Source organism: Protopterus annectens, chromosome 11.part0 (assembly GCF_019279795.1).
Source record: "Protopterus annectens isolate FY-2018-M chromosome 11.part0, PAN1.0, whole genome shotgun sequence".
Lineage (NCBI taxonomy): Eukaryota > Metazoa > Chordata > Ceratodontiformes > Protopteridae > Protopterus > Protopterus annectens.
Genome location: NC_056745.1, coordinates 561,947,808 through 561,961,912, shown reverse-complemented (window position 1 = coordinate 561,961,912; position 14,105 = coordinate 561,947,808). Strand labels below are relative to the sequence as shown.

Genomic DNA, 14,105 nt, shown 5'->3' with positions numbered 1-14,105 from the left:
CCTATATAAGCCTAGCCAAAAAAGGTATCCTGGCTTTCGCCACCCAAAAAAAATTATTTTCCTGTGCCCCTGTTGAGCAGAGCCACAGAAGTGATTCCCAGGGTGAAATTCCTATTTCCCATCCAATCATCAAGATTTTTGTTGGAGTGCTAATGAGGAGCTTTGTTTGATATAGATAGGTAGTTTGTTCCAGAGTATAGGAAGTCTCTGGGACAGGAATCTATCCCTCCAGCATGTTCTGTTTACTGTGGTGACAAGGTTTAGGTCCTTAGAGCGTGTAGCTCAGAGGGATTGGGATTTCTTTAAGTGGAGCATGTCCAACAGCTGTGGGTTTGACATAGCTTTGTATGTTAAGCAGAGATCACCTCTGAATAGACGATATGCAACGAAGTAAAGCTGGAGTTTTTTGAGACGGTCTGCGTAGGGCATCTGTCTGAGACTGGTAATCCTTTTTGCCAGGTATTTTTCTGGCCTATTCAGTTGTAGATGTCTTGTGAGGTACATACCAAAAGGGGCGTTGTACTCTATATAATGGGTCTAATGAGTGACGAGTAGAGGGAAACAATGACCTCTTTTTTCCTGGATGAGAAACCTTTTGTGATGGGGTGTGCCACGTAGAAGGAGTTCCTGACTACTGTGGCGATGTGATTATTAAAGGAGAGACTACTGTCCACCTGTGTCCCAAGATCTCATCACACTTTTGGTGTTAAGTAGACTCCCACCTATGTGGTAGTTCATGGGTACACAGTTTTTATCAAAGGGGATGACAATGCACTTTTTGGCATTGAGCTTGAGGTCATGGCTTTGACACCAGGCATCTGTCTCAGTGAGGCCCTTTTGTAGGATGTCCACATCATTAGGAGTTCTGATGATGACTTCTAGTTTGCAGTTATCTGCGAACTTCGTTAGCCAAAGACCTTTTGTGTTAGCCTGTACTTCAGAGAAGTAGATACCAAGCAGGAGAGGACCCAGGACTGAACCCTGTGGTACTCCACTTATCACTGGGCTGAAATCAGATTTGGAGTCTGCTGCTTTCACAGTGTGGATTCTGTCAGTGAGCCAGTTGGCAACCCATCTTGTGACATAGGGATTTAGAGCTAATTTAGTAAATTTATCTATAATTCCAGAGTGGGGGTGGTGTCAAAAGCCTTGGCAAGATCTAGATAGGCTGTGTGAACCACCTTACCTTCGTCTAGGGCTTTGGTGACTACTTCAAAGAAGTCTATCAGGTTTAGGAGACATGATCTGCCTTTTACAAACCCGAACTGGGTGGGGTCCAGAGTTTGGAGATTACCAAGGTGTTTGTTTATATGTTCCATGGCCTTGCAGACCAGGCTCATCAGGCTAATGGGGCAGTAGTTTATGGGGTCCTTGGTGGCTCCCCCTTTGTGGAGTGGGATAACCGTCACTGTGCTCCATTCAGTGGGCACAAAGCCTGAGGTGAGGCTATGATTGAACATGGTACTCAGGTGGGGTGCCAGTTCATTCTGTAGTTCATGTAGAACAAAGCCTGGGATGTTGTCAGGTCCCATGGATGCTGTGTTCTTGGGTTTGGAGAGTGTTTTTTTACCTGTGCAGCAGTGATTACTGGAACTTTGCATTCTACTGTTATAGAAATGGGCCCTTTAGGGGGTGGGGGGGTAACGTTAGCACTGAATCTGCCAGGATGTTGTCAATATCAGTTGAAACACTTCCCCAAAATGGAAGTTAAACTTACAGGTCTAGAATTTCCACACAATCTTTTTTAAATATAGGGATAGTATGACAGATCTTCTACTCTTTTGGTATATATCTTTGTTTCAAAAATTTGTTAAACATAATATAAAGAACTGGAAGCAACACATCTTTAATCTTAAATAACACTATAATAGGTAGTAAGTTTGGACCCACTAATGAAAATATATTTATTTTTGATAATAAAGAATTAATTTGCTTGCAGTGGTTGGGCATATTCCTCAAACTTTTATTTCATCAAAACTTGATTGTGAATCAATGACATCATCAAGATTCGAGGCAAAAAATTGACTGAATTCATTAGATATAATCCAAGGATCAGTTATATCAACATTATTTATTCTAAATGAGTTGGCTATAACATAGTTGATCTTCAATGAATTAATATACCTCTAAAATACTTTCTTATTTGCTGTATCTACTAATCTCAGCTCATATTTATTTCTTGCTTCCTAATCTCTGACCTTCAATTCTTATAAGTTTAATTATAAACTTTTTATTCCTTATCTCTGAATATTTTTATAGGCATTAAATTGTCTTTTCCTTTTTAAGAGTCTACTTAACTCTCTATTCCACAGAGATGAATTCTGTTTATCATTTGTTGACAGCCAGTTGTTGAAATCAAAAATGTTTTGCTCATATTGTAGCATCATCCTCGGTGACAGTAAAATACTGCTCAATTCTAGGCTCATCCCAGCCTGAGACAAATAGTTTGAAAGCTCCATGATGTCTCTCTTCATATAGTTTAGGGGGATGCATCTGAGGTAGTTTACATCTACATGGACTATGATAGACTCATACTGGCACCTGTGGCATAATGCCTTAAGTGCATGCATGATTTGGCGGATCCTCGCTCCAGATAAGTAAATAACAGTTATCTTTTCCTTGTTCAGCCTGGTTAGAGGGGCATCAGTATATCTTACAACTGAGTCCCCTAAGACAAGAATCCTGGGAAGTGTGTCGGCTTGCCTTTGGGGCTTATTATATGGTGCTCCAGTGACAGTACGTAAGGTGTTAGGTGTTCATTTTTTTTCTGTGTGTCTTTGGGCTTGCTGAGGCACAGCTTTGACAGCAGGTAGTCTAAGCAATCTTTGTTTAGCAAGATTGCTTTTAAGTGCATCAGCATACATTAATCTAAATGTATGTTGTGTGTGTGGTATTGACAGCCTGCTGTGCACTTGTATGTGAGACTTTAGCCTTTAGTATAATTGTACAAGTGCACCTCTTGCATACTGTGTTGGCTTCTTTAAGGATTAAGTGGTTGCCAATAAATATGACACAATTGCTAAATTGTGTCAACATGCCAATAAACACCAGGCTAGAAACGTTAGGAAATTGCAAACTTATGTTGTCCAGTCATTTGATAAGTGAATTAGGGAGTGCTGAAGGCTATTAAGGGTAATCTGTTCAGGCAGACTAAAAAGGGTGCTTTACTGGTGCAGATTATGTTGAACAGTACGAAATTTTCCTAACTTTAATGATTCCACAATACTGAATTCTACTTAAATAGATTCTGCCACTTGATGCCAAATGAGCTTGTCGGCGCAAGGTATTTGTGCTATATTGTTGCTATAAATGTTACAGTTATATGGACTGTGTTTGTACACAGCACTGCTAACCCACAAAACCTTGTAAAATTTAAAGTAAAAAAAAAAAAAAAAGGAAAACAAAATAATGAGCCCTCTAACCAATAAAATGACTACACTACAAGTCCTTTTGTGTACTGCCCCTACTGTGACTTAGCAATCAAAGGTACTTTACTTTGCCCGGATGGCAATGGACACAAGTAAAACACTTCTAGAATGCAGATAGGACTCCAAGCTTTGCTGAGCTCCAGGAAATAAGCAGGAGACAATATGTAGTGAACTAAGTTTACTCAAGCAATACTGGTTTGCTGGGAGGACACTCAGTATAATGGATCTTTGGAAAACAGTGAGTGGGAACAGTATACAAAAATAGCTTATACAACAGTTAAAAGCATTGAAAGAGGGGAGGGAGAAATCAGGCAATCACATACACAGCCTTTTAAAATAACAGCAGCAAAAGGGCCAGGAGCTTTGGAAAAAAAACTTCAACGAACAAGCAGGCTAACCAGAGAAGCATGCAATCAAATAAAGGCAATATTGGATCTCTTTCAGAAACTTTAGCTTAATGTGCTGGAGGGGATGTGGCAGACAGAATGGAAGCAGGTAAATGATGAGCAGAACATTTATTTACAATTATTTACTGGGAAATTACGACTGGACGCAGTTCCTTTTTCAGCAGATGTCCGGGGAGAAAAGCTCCACATCATGTACGTGATAAAAAGAGATACAAAGTTGCAGCAATATAAAGGCACTGAAGTACAAACTGGATCAGAGAGAATTCTCTCACTATTGAACTTCTACTACAGTTTAAGGTGCCAGACTATGCAGAAATTCACCAGTAACCCTGTTTATGGAAAAATGCAGTAATAAATGTCTAAGGCATAAATCTGACAGTAACATGCAGTCCTGCTACAACTGTGAATTAAACTACAAGACATTGTCCCAGTAGGGTTTAAAATATGGACAGACAGCTTTTACAAGTAATTCTACTTGTGGAAATAGAAGTGCAGAATAATGCAGAAACACAGTCTTACCACAGCTACCAATTAAAATACAAGACTAAAGTCCCAGAAAAAAATAAACATGCAATCCGATGGGACAAAGTAGAAATGTACAAAGTAGTATCACCTTAGAGATCACTATAAGTAAGACTTAAATATTTAAGCAGAACTGAAATAACTAAAATAATTTAATTCTCTTTCCAAAGTTATTTATTTTCAGTTAAACACCTCTCCATGTCTTGTATAAAATCCAAGAAATGTTCTGTGCCTCGCCAAAGTCCAGCAAAGCAAAGTAGTAAAAGAGAATCCAAAAAACACAGAGCTGGACACTGCTGATACCTTTAAAACTCTCCTATTTATTAGAACAACAAACAGCAAACAACTAGATGAGCGCTTTCGGGCCACTGCCCTTCATCAGATAAAGCATCACAGACAATCAAAACATTTAAAAAACACATTGACCAATAAAAACTAGTAAAAAACCCACCTATTCTTAAGGGCGGGTTTCATAGGAATGACATCATTGAGTCCCGGGCTCCTGTGTGCCATTAGTTCTATAATCCATTTGGATTCAGCTAACTCAGTTAATTGTTTGATGTCACCCCCTCTATTACACAACCTCACATTAACAATGGCCCTAAACTTAAAACTATGTGTGGGATTCTCATCTAAATGTCTGAACAAGGCATTGTGTGTATCCCTATTCCTGATGGATGAGAGGTGCTGTAAAATCCTCACCTTAAACATGCAGTTAGTCTTGCCTACGTAAAAACACGGGCAAGACAGGCACTCCGCCAAATAAACCACATCAGTGGTCCTGCATGTAGCCCTAGCCTTTAGATCAAACAACCTACCAGTCATCAGATGTTTGAAGGTAGTCCCACCTTTGATATAACCACAAGCCTTGCAAATCCCACATGGAACAGTGCCTTGTGTCATTATCGCATTTCTTCTGGTGGTGATTATCTTGTCTTTACATAGAAGATCTTTCAGATTCTTATTCCTCTTATACCTAAAACGTGGTCTATCACCCACTATGTTCTTTAAATTTACATCACTGGTTAAAATGTTCCAATTTCTGTGGATAACGTCACATACATCTTTAATGTTACTACCAAAGGTCAACATCAACCTTGGGTCACTCTCATTAATCCTGTCATGTTGACGAACCGCAAGTGCTCCAGTTCCATTCAACCATGGTTTATATTTGTTCCTCCTAAAACCTTTACTACTGTCCACCACCTTATCTATCATACTTCCATCATAACCCCTGGCTAGAAAGCAATCCCTCAGCTTGACCACTTCCTTTTCAAATTGTGCATCATCCTTACTAATCCTTGAGGCCCTACTCATCTGCCCCTGTACAATATTAGGGAAAGTGTAGCGTGGGTGCATGCTATCATAGGATAGCATGGTGTTTTTCCAACAGTCCTTTCTGTATAGGCAGGATGAGAATCCCTCTACAGACTGTTGAACCCTCACATCCAAAAAATCTATCTCAGAAAATGAACTGTTGACCGTAAATCTCAAAAATGAGGTGGTAGAATGTAGATAGGTCACAAAAGCTTCTAGGGTACTGCTATCCCCGCTCCATAGAATAAAAATATCATCTACAAAGCGCATGTACATTTTGATATAACCATTCCATGTCAGATTAGTCAGCACAGTGTTCTTCTCCCAATAGGAGAGAACAAGGTTAGCATAAGTATTGGCACAGGGGGTGCCCATAGCTATCCCCTGTGCCTGTCTATACGCCTGCTGCACACCCATAAAAACATTGTTTTCCAATACCAAGGTGAGCATTCTCCTAACAAGTTCTATCCTCATGGGAGTAGCACCTAAATCCTGCAGGAGTTCTCCTATTGCTCGTATACCATAGTCATTACTTATGACAGTGAATAAGCTCTGTACATCCATTGTCACCATTAATAATTTGCCCTCAGAATGAGCCCATTCTATACCCCCCAAGGTTTTCAGAAAATGGCCAGTATCTAGTAAAACATTCTCCAGTCTTACTATATAGGGTCTAAGCTCTGTTTCCAACCAAATCGAAATATTTTCAGTGACCCAGCCTCTGCCAGACACAATGGGTCTGAGAGGTGGGTCAATGACAGATTTATGTATTTTAGGCAGAGCCTTAAAAACAGGTGTGACTGGTTTCTCTATCCACAGAAATTGGAAAAGGTCATTATCTATTTTCATGTTATTTGATAAAAAATGTAAACAATTATGTACCCTATCTATGACCTCTTTCACTCCCAGGGGATTAATCGGGGTATAAGTACCTTCATCAGATAACAAGTCTATCAATTTATGGTTATACCAAGTGGTGTCCAGCACCACTACAGCTCCCCCCTTATCAGCCATTTTGATGATTATGTCAACATTGTTACTGAGCTCAAATAAAGCTCTTCTCTCTGTGCAGGTTAGATTGTAAAATCTGCTATATGTCAATTCCTGAAAATAGTTTATTAAATCCTGTTCACAAGCATTAATGAAAAGGTTCAAGGCAGGGGAGAAAGATGGAACAAAACAGCTGGGTTGCTTTACACAAAAATTTCCCATATTATTCCCTCCAAAAATCTGTTTTAAGGCTATATTGCGACAATAAACCATCAGGTCCATCACTATATCGTTATACACACAAGCCTTGCTGGGCACGAACGTTAACCCTTTATTTAAAACAAACAATTCATCCTCAGATAGCCTGTAAGATGAAAGATTAAAAACAATACCAGTGTCCCGAAAGTGAGTCAGTTCAGCGTCTTCCTTCTTTTGTTCATTTCCCTGTCCTCGCTTTGTGATCGCTTCCAAGCCCCTTTCTTCTTGACTGGGGCTGGTAGCATGTCCAAAAAACGTAGCTGACCCTGTATACACTTAGGCCTGGCACCTGTCCTATTGCCACCTAAGTCCGAGTCTCTCTCTGTGGAGTCTTCTGTCACAGAATCAATGGTAGCTGTTAATATTAATGTGAGGTTGTGTTCTAATAAATAGGAGAGTTTTAAAGGTATCAGCAGTGTCCAGCTCTGTGTTTTTTGGATTCTCATGTCTTGTATAAAAAATTTCAAAAAACTTGTTATAGGAGTAAGTGACTTAATTTGAGAGCAAGTCTTTTGGAATCTGGCCTATAGGCTTAGTTGGAAATTGAATAAATAAGCTTGGTTCCACTTCTTAAAAGTATGTCATTGGCATATACTGATATACAAATAAAATGGCTAAAATGACTGATGTAAAAGTTTATACATGAACACCTGCTGATAGGAATATTAAGGGTGCATATAGCAGAATAATATGTGTATCTGGGAGACACACACAAACTATATGCACAGGTAAATAAAAATTATTTTAACAAATTGTGATTGTTTTAACAATGCATGATTTTTTCACAAATTTACATGAAACTTACTTTTCCTCAAACTGCTACTTCAACAAATAACTGACTGAAAAAAGGAAACAAACATTTAACATACTGGTTGAAAGCTGATTATGTGTTCTCTTTGATCCCTATTAAATAATATACTGGGAGCTCTCACAGCATATAAAAATCATCATCATCAGCCCCCTTTTTCCAATTTTTCTACATGGGGTCAGGGTATTGTGTTAACTGTTGCCAACTCTCTTGATTCAGTGCCACACTCCTGTCTTCTTCAACACTCATGCCTGACTGTCGCAGATCTTCTTTCACACAAATCATCCACCTCTTTGTTGGACGTCCTCGCTTCTTCTTACCTTCTTCCTGTCTGTCCCAAATCTTCCTCACCAGATTGTCTTCTGTTTTTCTACATGTGCTCACACCACAGTAATCTATTCTATTTGATCTTTTCTGCAATTGGAGCTACTTTGGCTTCTGCTCTTATGTCCTCATTTCTTTGTCTGTCCCACAGTGAGCATCCTACCACTTTTCTCAGGCACTTCATTTCCATCACCTCTATCTTCTTCAACTGTTCTGCCTTTATTGCCCAGGTTTCTGTACCATACAGTAGTACGGGTCACACCACTGTCTTGTACAACTTACTTTTCAGCTTCTTTGGCATTCGTTTCTCACAGACTACACCTGATACGCTATGCCAGTTGCTGCAGCTCCTCTGATTCTAGGTTTGACCTCTTCATACAGAATACCCTTCTCCTCAACTACCCCTCCCAGATACATGAAGCTGTTTACTTGTTCCACTATCTTCCCTTCTACCTCTATTCTCAGGTTCTTCTGATATCCCCAATTTGCTGCCATTACCACCAACTTATCTGTGCTTAGTTTCATCCCATGTGCCTTCAGATTTGCATTCCATTCTCCTATTCTTTGCTGAAGTTCTAGCTCAGAGTCTGCCTCTACTGCCACATCATCTGTTAACCTGTTTGCTAATGTAGTCCATCACCAGTATGAACAGCAGTGGGCTCAGAGATGAACCCTATTGTACACGAACACTGTTCGTACTTGAGTTATTGGGCCCTTGTACATAGGCTGCACTAATTCTACCAATGTTTCTGGGACTTCAAACCAGTGCAGTACTGCCCAGATCAGCTTTCTTGGGACCTTGCCATATGCTTTCTCCAAGTCTAGGAATGCCCATTTGGACTCTCTCCTTATCTCTAGCTTCTTCTCAAGTATCTGTCTCAATGCAAACATCGGGTAAATTGTGCTGCATCCTGATCTGAATCCAAACTGCTCATCCCCCATCTTACATTCTACTACTCTGTGCATCCGTTTATCAATCGCCCTCTCCAGAACTTTCATGCAATGTGACAGGAGTTTGATGCCTCTATACTGCCTACAGTTGTGGATGTCCCCTTTGTTCTTGGACACTAGCAAGAGTATGCTTATTCTCCAGTCATCTGGGATACGCCTTTCTCTCTACACTGCTATTAGTACACTCAGGAGCCATTTCTCTCCTATCTCACCCAGCATTTTTATCACATCTGCTGTGATCTCATCTGAGCCTGCTGCTTTCCCTGACTTCATCTTCCCTAGTGCTGTGCTTACTTCTTCTAGGGTGGGCTCCTCTTCTTCTCTCATCATAGGCTGTTTCTGGGGCAGTACAGCGTCTGTGGGGTTTTCATTATTCAAAAGCTGCTGGAAATACTCCTTCCATCTGCCTTTGATGTCCTCTGGACTGGTGAGAAGGTTGTTGCTGACATCCCTTATGAAGGGTGTCTGACTATCGTTTTTACCCTTCTGTCTTTGTCTTGCAACCTGATACAGTTTCTTTGTGCCCATTACTGAGTCACTTTCCAGAAGTTGGCACAGTGTCTCCGATGCCCTATTCTTTGCTATTGCAACGTCTTTCTTAGCTAACCAGTAGTCCTTCCTAGCCTGGTCAGTCTTTTCTATCTCTCACTTCTTCCTGCACTCCTCCTTTCTTTTGATGACTTCCTGGATTTCTGCATTGCACCAACAGCTTTCCTTATGTACCTTATTTCCATACCAGGCTTGGCCACATAACTTTTCTGTAGTCCTAACACATGCTGTTTTTAGGCGCTGCCACTCTTCTTCAACTCCACCTATTTCCTTCTCTTCTTGGGGTGCTAGATCCCTGAGTAATTCCCTGAACTGTTGTACTTTCTCTCCAGTCAACTTCCAGGTCTTCAGCCTAGTCTCCGTTGACCTTAGAGTCTTCTCTGACCATTGCTTGCAGCTGAATGTGGCAACTACTGGTTTATGCTGTGGGCTGACTGTTTCACCGGGGATGACTTTGCAATCATAAATTCTACCCCAGTGCTTTTTCCTTACTAGGAGGAAGTCTACCTGAGTTGCATGTTTGACTACTCTTGTATGTGATCTTGTGACTGTCTTTCTTTTGAACCATGTGTTGGCTACTATCAAGCCATTTACCAGACAAAAGTCTAGAATGGCTTCACCTTCTTTATTCCTGTTGCCCCACCCAGGTTGACCCAGGCAGTCCTCATAGCCTGTTCTGTCTGTCCTGATATGTGCATTCAAATCACCCATTATTAACACCAATTCATGTTGTCCAGCTTTATCTAGTAGGCCCTGCAACTGCTGTCTGATTGCACTCTTTTCCTCATTATCACAACCCTGCTATGCGGCATAGGCTGAGATTATGAATACTGCCCTATCATAGGCTGAGATTATGAATACTGCCCTATCATTACACTGGAGTCTGACCGTCATGAGTCTGTCATTAATTCTGATGATATCCCTCACTGCCTTCTAAAACCTCTCTCTCACCACAATTCCTAAACCATTTCTAGCCTGCCCTCCACCTGACTAGTAGACTCTGGATCCCAAACCAAGTGGCTTTGCTGCAATGCCCTTCCATCTCGTCTCTTGGATACATAGGATGTCCAGCCTCCTCCGTATCATCATATCATCCACTTCCAAGCTCCGTCTTGTCAGTGAACCTATATTAGGTGTAGGAATTCTCAGTTCATATTTGGCAGGTTGGTTTTACATCCAGCTTTCACTCAACAGAGCTATCCCAGGCTGGGCAACTAGACACCGGCCATCCAGTAGTTTACTGACGCAGGGCTGCTGAGCATTATGGTGGGCACACACTGGCCAATAGGGGCACATATATCTCTCCCACCATTAGCAAAGGTCCCTGGCGTGGGTCAGAGTAGGCCGGGTCCTCAACCACTTATCACTGGTAACTACCCATGCCCATTTTTGCCGACAGTCAACATGACCAAATCACCTACAGCCATATTTCACACCATTGAGTGGCTAGCCTTGCCATGGCGCGCAGTCTGTGATCCATGTTGTCCTATCTTGAGGACACTGCACATCACAGTAGATGCACAAAGCAGTTGGTATATACAACTCTTCCCCCTATAGGGCACCATGTAGAGTCTGTGCTGCTGCCCATAGCTCTATTCATTGGTGAGTTTGAGATGAACACACTCAGCATGTTTTTCGGACATGGGAGAAACCCCACAGAGACACAGGGAGAACATGGAAACTCCAAACAGGTATTGGTCGGAGGTCAGGATCAAAATCTTGTACCTTGTGCATGGGAGGCGAAGACCTTAACCACTAAGCCATCTGGTCTCAAAGCATATAGAAAGCCTCTGGGCAAAACCTTGGGTCCTGGGTTTGTTACAGGACTGCAGCTCACATTTTCTTAATCATGATACAATTTTATTTTTATTTATTTTACATTTGTTGACCGGGCTGGTCCGACTGGATTCATGTCCATTTTCAACAGAGGCCTGGGGAGAAAAGCTCCAAGTGAGGTACATTTGAGCATTATTCATTAAAAGCATTTGACAGTTTTAGTTACACATACAGTTCAGAGAAGAAAATAATATTTTTTTACAGTGTCTGCAATAAGCAAAAATAAGAACATCATGGGAAAAAAACAAAATTGAATTTAGTAGTAAGCTTTTGAAAAGATTAGAAGCAAGATAAGTGAGAATTCTAGGAAAAGAATACTAGCTAGTCATGGTTAGAGCAGAGGCAGAGCCAGTGAGTTAAGAGGTCAGTTTTGAGTTGGGATTTGAAGCTGGGAAGAGTGGAGAGAGCAGTGAGGTTGGAAGGAAGGGAGTTCCAGGCTTTTCCAATTGTGTTGGAGAACAAGGAATCGCCTGCTAAGTTGCTGGATTTACAGGTAGATATTAGAAGTTTGTTAACGGAACGCAGACTTTTGAGATTACAATAAGGGCTAATGAGAGTAGTGAGTATGGAGGTGCTGGTAGGTTTGTAGAGGATTTTATGGGCTAAAGAGAGCGGGTGAAATAAGATGAGATTATGCAGTTCTAGCCATCCTAGTTGTTTTAAGTTTAGGCAGTGGGGAGTTCTATAGGTAGAGCCAGAGGCAAGTTAGTTTGGAGAGGTTAGTTTTGGACAGATATGTATAGATGGGGGAGGCGTACAGTAGGGAAGAAATAAAATGGGTATGTGCTATGGAGGTTCTGGCAAGTGGTGTAAGAAATGGTTTAATTTTAAACAAGGAGCCAAGTTTTCTGTTGACTAGTTTTATTGTGCTGTTAATGTGAGAGTCAAAGCATAGATTTTTGTCTATCTCTACTCCAAGGAGCTTGGTGGAGGGGTCAGGAGATATGTAGGTGCCATTATTAGAGAAGACCGAGAAATTGAGTGGAGAAGATTTCTGGGTGGGGGAGAAAATAATAGTTTGGTTTTCTTGGGGTTTAAGATTAGGCATCTGTTCAGGAACCATTTTTCAACATTGTGGAAAGTCTGTTGGGTGATAGAGTGCAATTCAAATGGGGATGTGGCAGAACAAATCAAAGTACAATCATCAGCTTATTGAATACAGGTAGCAGAGGACAGACTGGTATGTAGATTGTTAATGAAGATTGAGAACAGAAGGGGGCCCAGTATTGATCCTTGGGGGACTCCAAGGGTAATAGGTAGTAGGCTGGATAAGTTGTTTTCCCAGCGCACTGCCTGTTGTCTGTTAAGGAGATATGATTTTTTACCATTTTATTGCACCAAAGTCAAGTGCAAAAAGTAAGTTTAATAGTATCTGGTGGTTGACCATATCAAAAGCTTTGGACAGGTCAATAAAGAGGTTAGTATGTTATTGTTCCGTTTTTTGTTGATACAGTCAGTAAAGGAAAGAAGGGCTGAGGTGGTGCTGTGGTATGGCCTGAAGCCATGTTGACAGTCAGCTAGTAGGTTGTGGTTTAGTAGGCGTTAAAGAAGTTTTTGGACGCATTTCTCCATGATTTTAGCTAAGGGGGAGAGTAAGGCTATGGGACGGTAGTTTGAGAGTTCTGTAGAGGTCCCTCCTTTATGCAGGGGAATGATATGTGAGATTTTCCAAAGTGAAGGAATGCAGCCTTCAACAATGGTTCTGTTAATCAGAATGGAAATGGGATAGGCTAATGGATTGGCTGCAATTTTTAGAAACTGAGCTGGTAAAAGGACAGCAGAAGTCGAGGATATTTTAAGTTTGTGGAGAAGAGAACGAATAAGTGAAGTGGGTACAGGTTGCAGTTGAAAGGTGGGTATGGAAGTGTTAGTAGAGGGGGACTGAGAGGAGATATTAGGGGCTAGTTGGTTAGCTAGAGACTGGACAGTTTCAGTGAAGAAGGTATTGATGGCATCAACAGTTTGTTTTGGGTTGCTTTTGGAAGTGCCTAGGGGGCATGGGGTGTCATTGTGGCCAGGCTTTAGGAGAGAGTTTATGCCTGCCCAGAAATTTTGCGGATTATGTCGGTTGGTTTGTTGTAAATGGCAGTAATAGCTTCTTTTATTCAGTAGTACAGCTTTTTTAGTGGAGTTTCTTATTTGTCTAAAATTATGTTGGTCAGAGGGATTTTTTATGATACGAAATCTGGTCCAGAGTTTATTTTTCAGGAGAATTTTATCCCTTGTATCTTTTTAGAGCCAAGGGGCAGGTTTTGATTTAATTTTAACAGATTTTAAGGGAGCATGAGAGTCTAGGATAGAAAGGAACCTGGAATTGAAGTATGATACAGCTTCATCCAGTGGCAATTGTTTAAGAGGAGACCAGTTGCATGCATTTAGTTCTGTAAGGAAGTTTTCAGGGTTAAAGTTTTTATTTGATCTGACCATTTTGTATTTGGTTAGGTTAGGGGAGGTAGTTTTATGTCTGATTAGATAAGTGAGGGCGTGGTCGCTTAAATCATCGGGTAGTGTCCCTACTGTATAAGTTTGGGAGTGAGTATTTATTAGAATCCAGTCCAATATGCTTTCTTTATTGTTAGTTTTGTTAGTTCTGGTTGGGGTTTGAATGGTTTGTGAAAAGCCGTGAAGATTTAGGAGGGTGGGAGGGTCTGCAGAGTTGCAGGTTTTCCAGTCTATATTGATATCACCTAGCACTATGGTTTCTTGTGGGAATTG

The 14,105-nt window shown here is 41.0% G+C and overlaps 1 protein-coding gene across 1 annotated transcript in view; it reads right to left on the bottom strand.

The window, feature by feature from the left end:
* Nucleotides 1–14,105, bottom strand: part of CREB3L2 (cAMP responsive element binding protein 3 like 2) — a 2,450,910-nt gene that overhangs the window by 451,939 nt on the left and 1,984,866 nt on the right. The window lies entirely within an intron of this gene.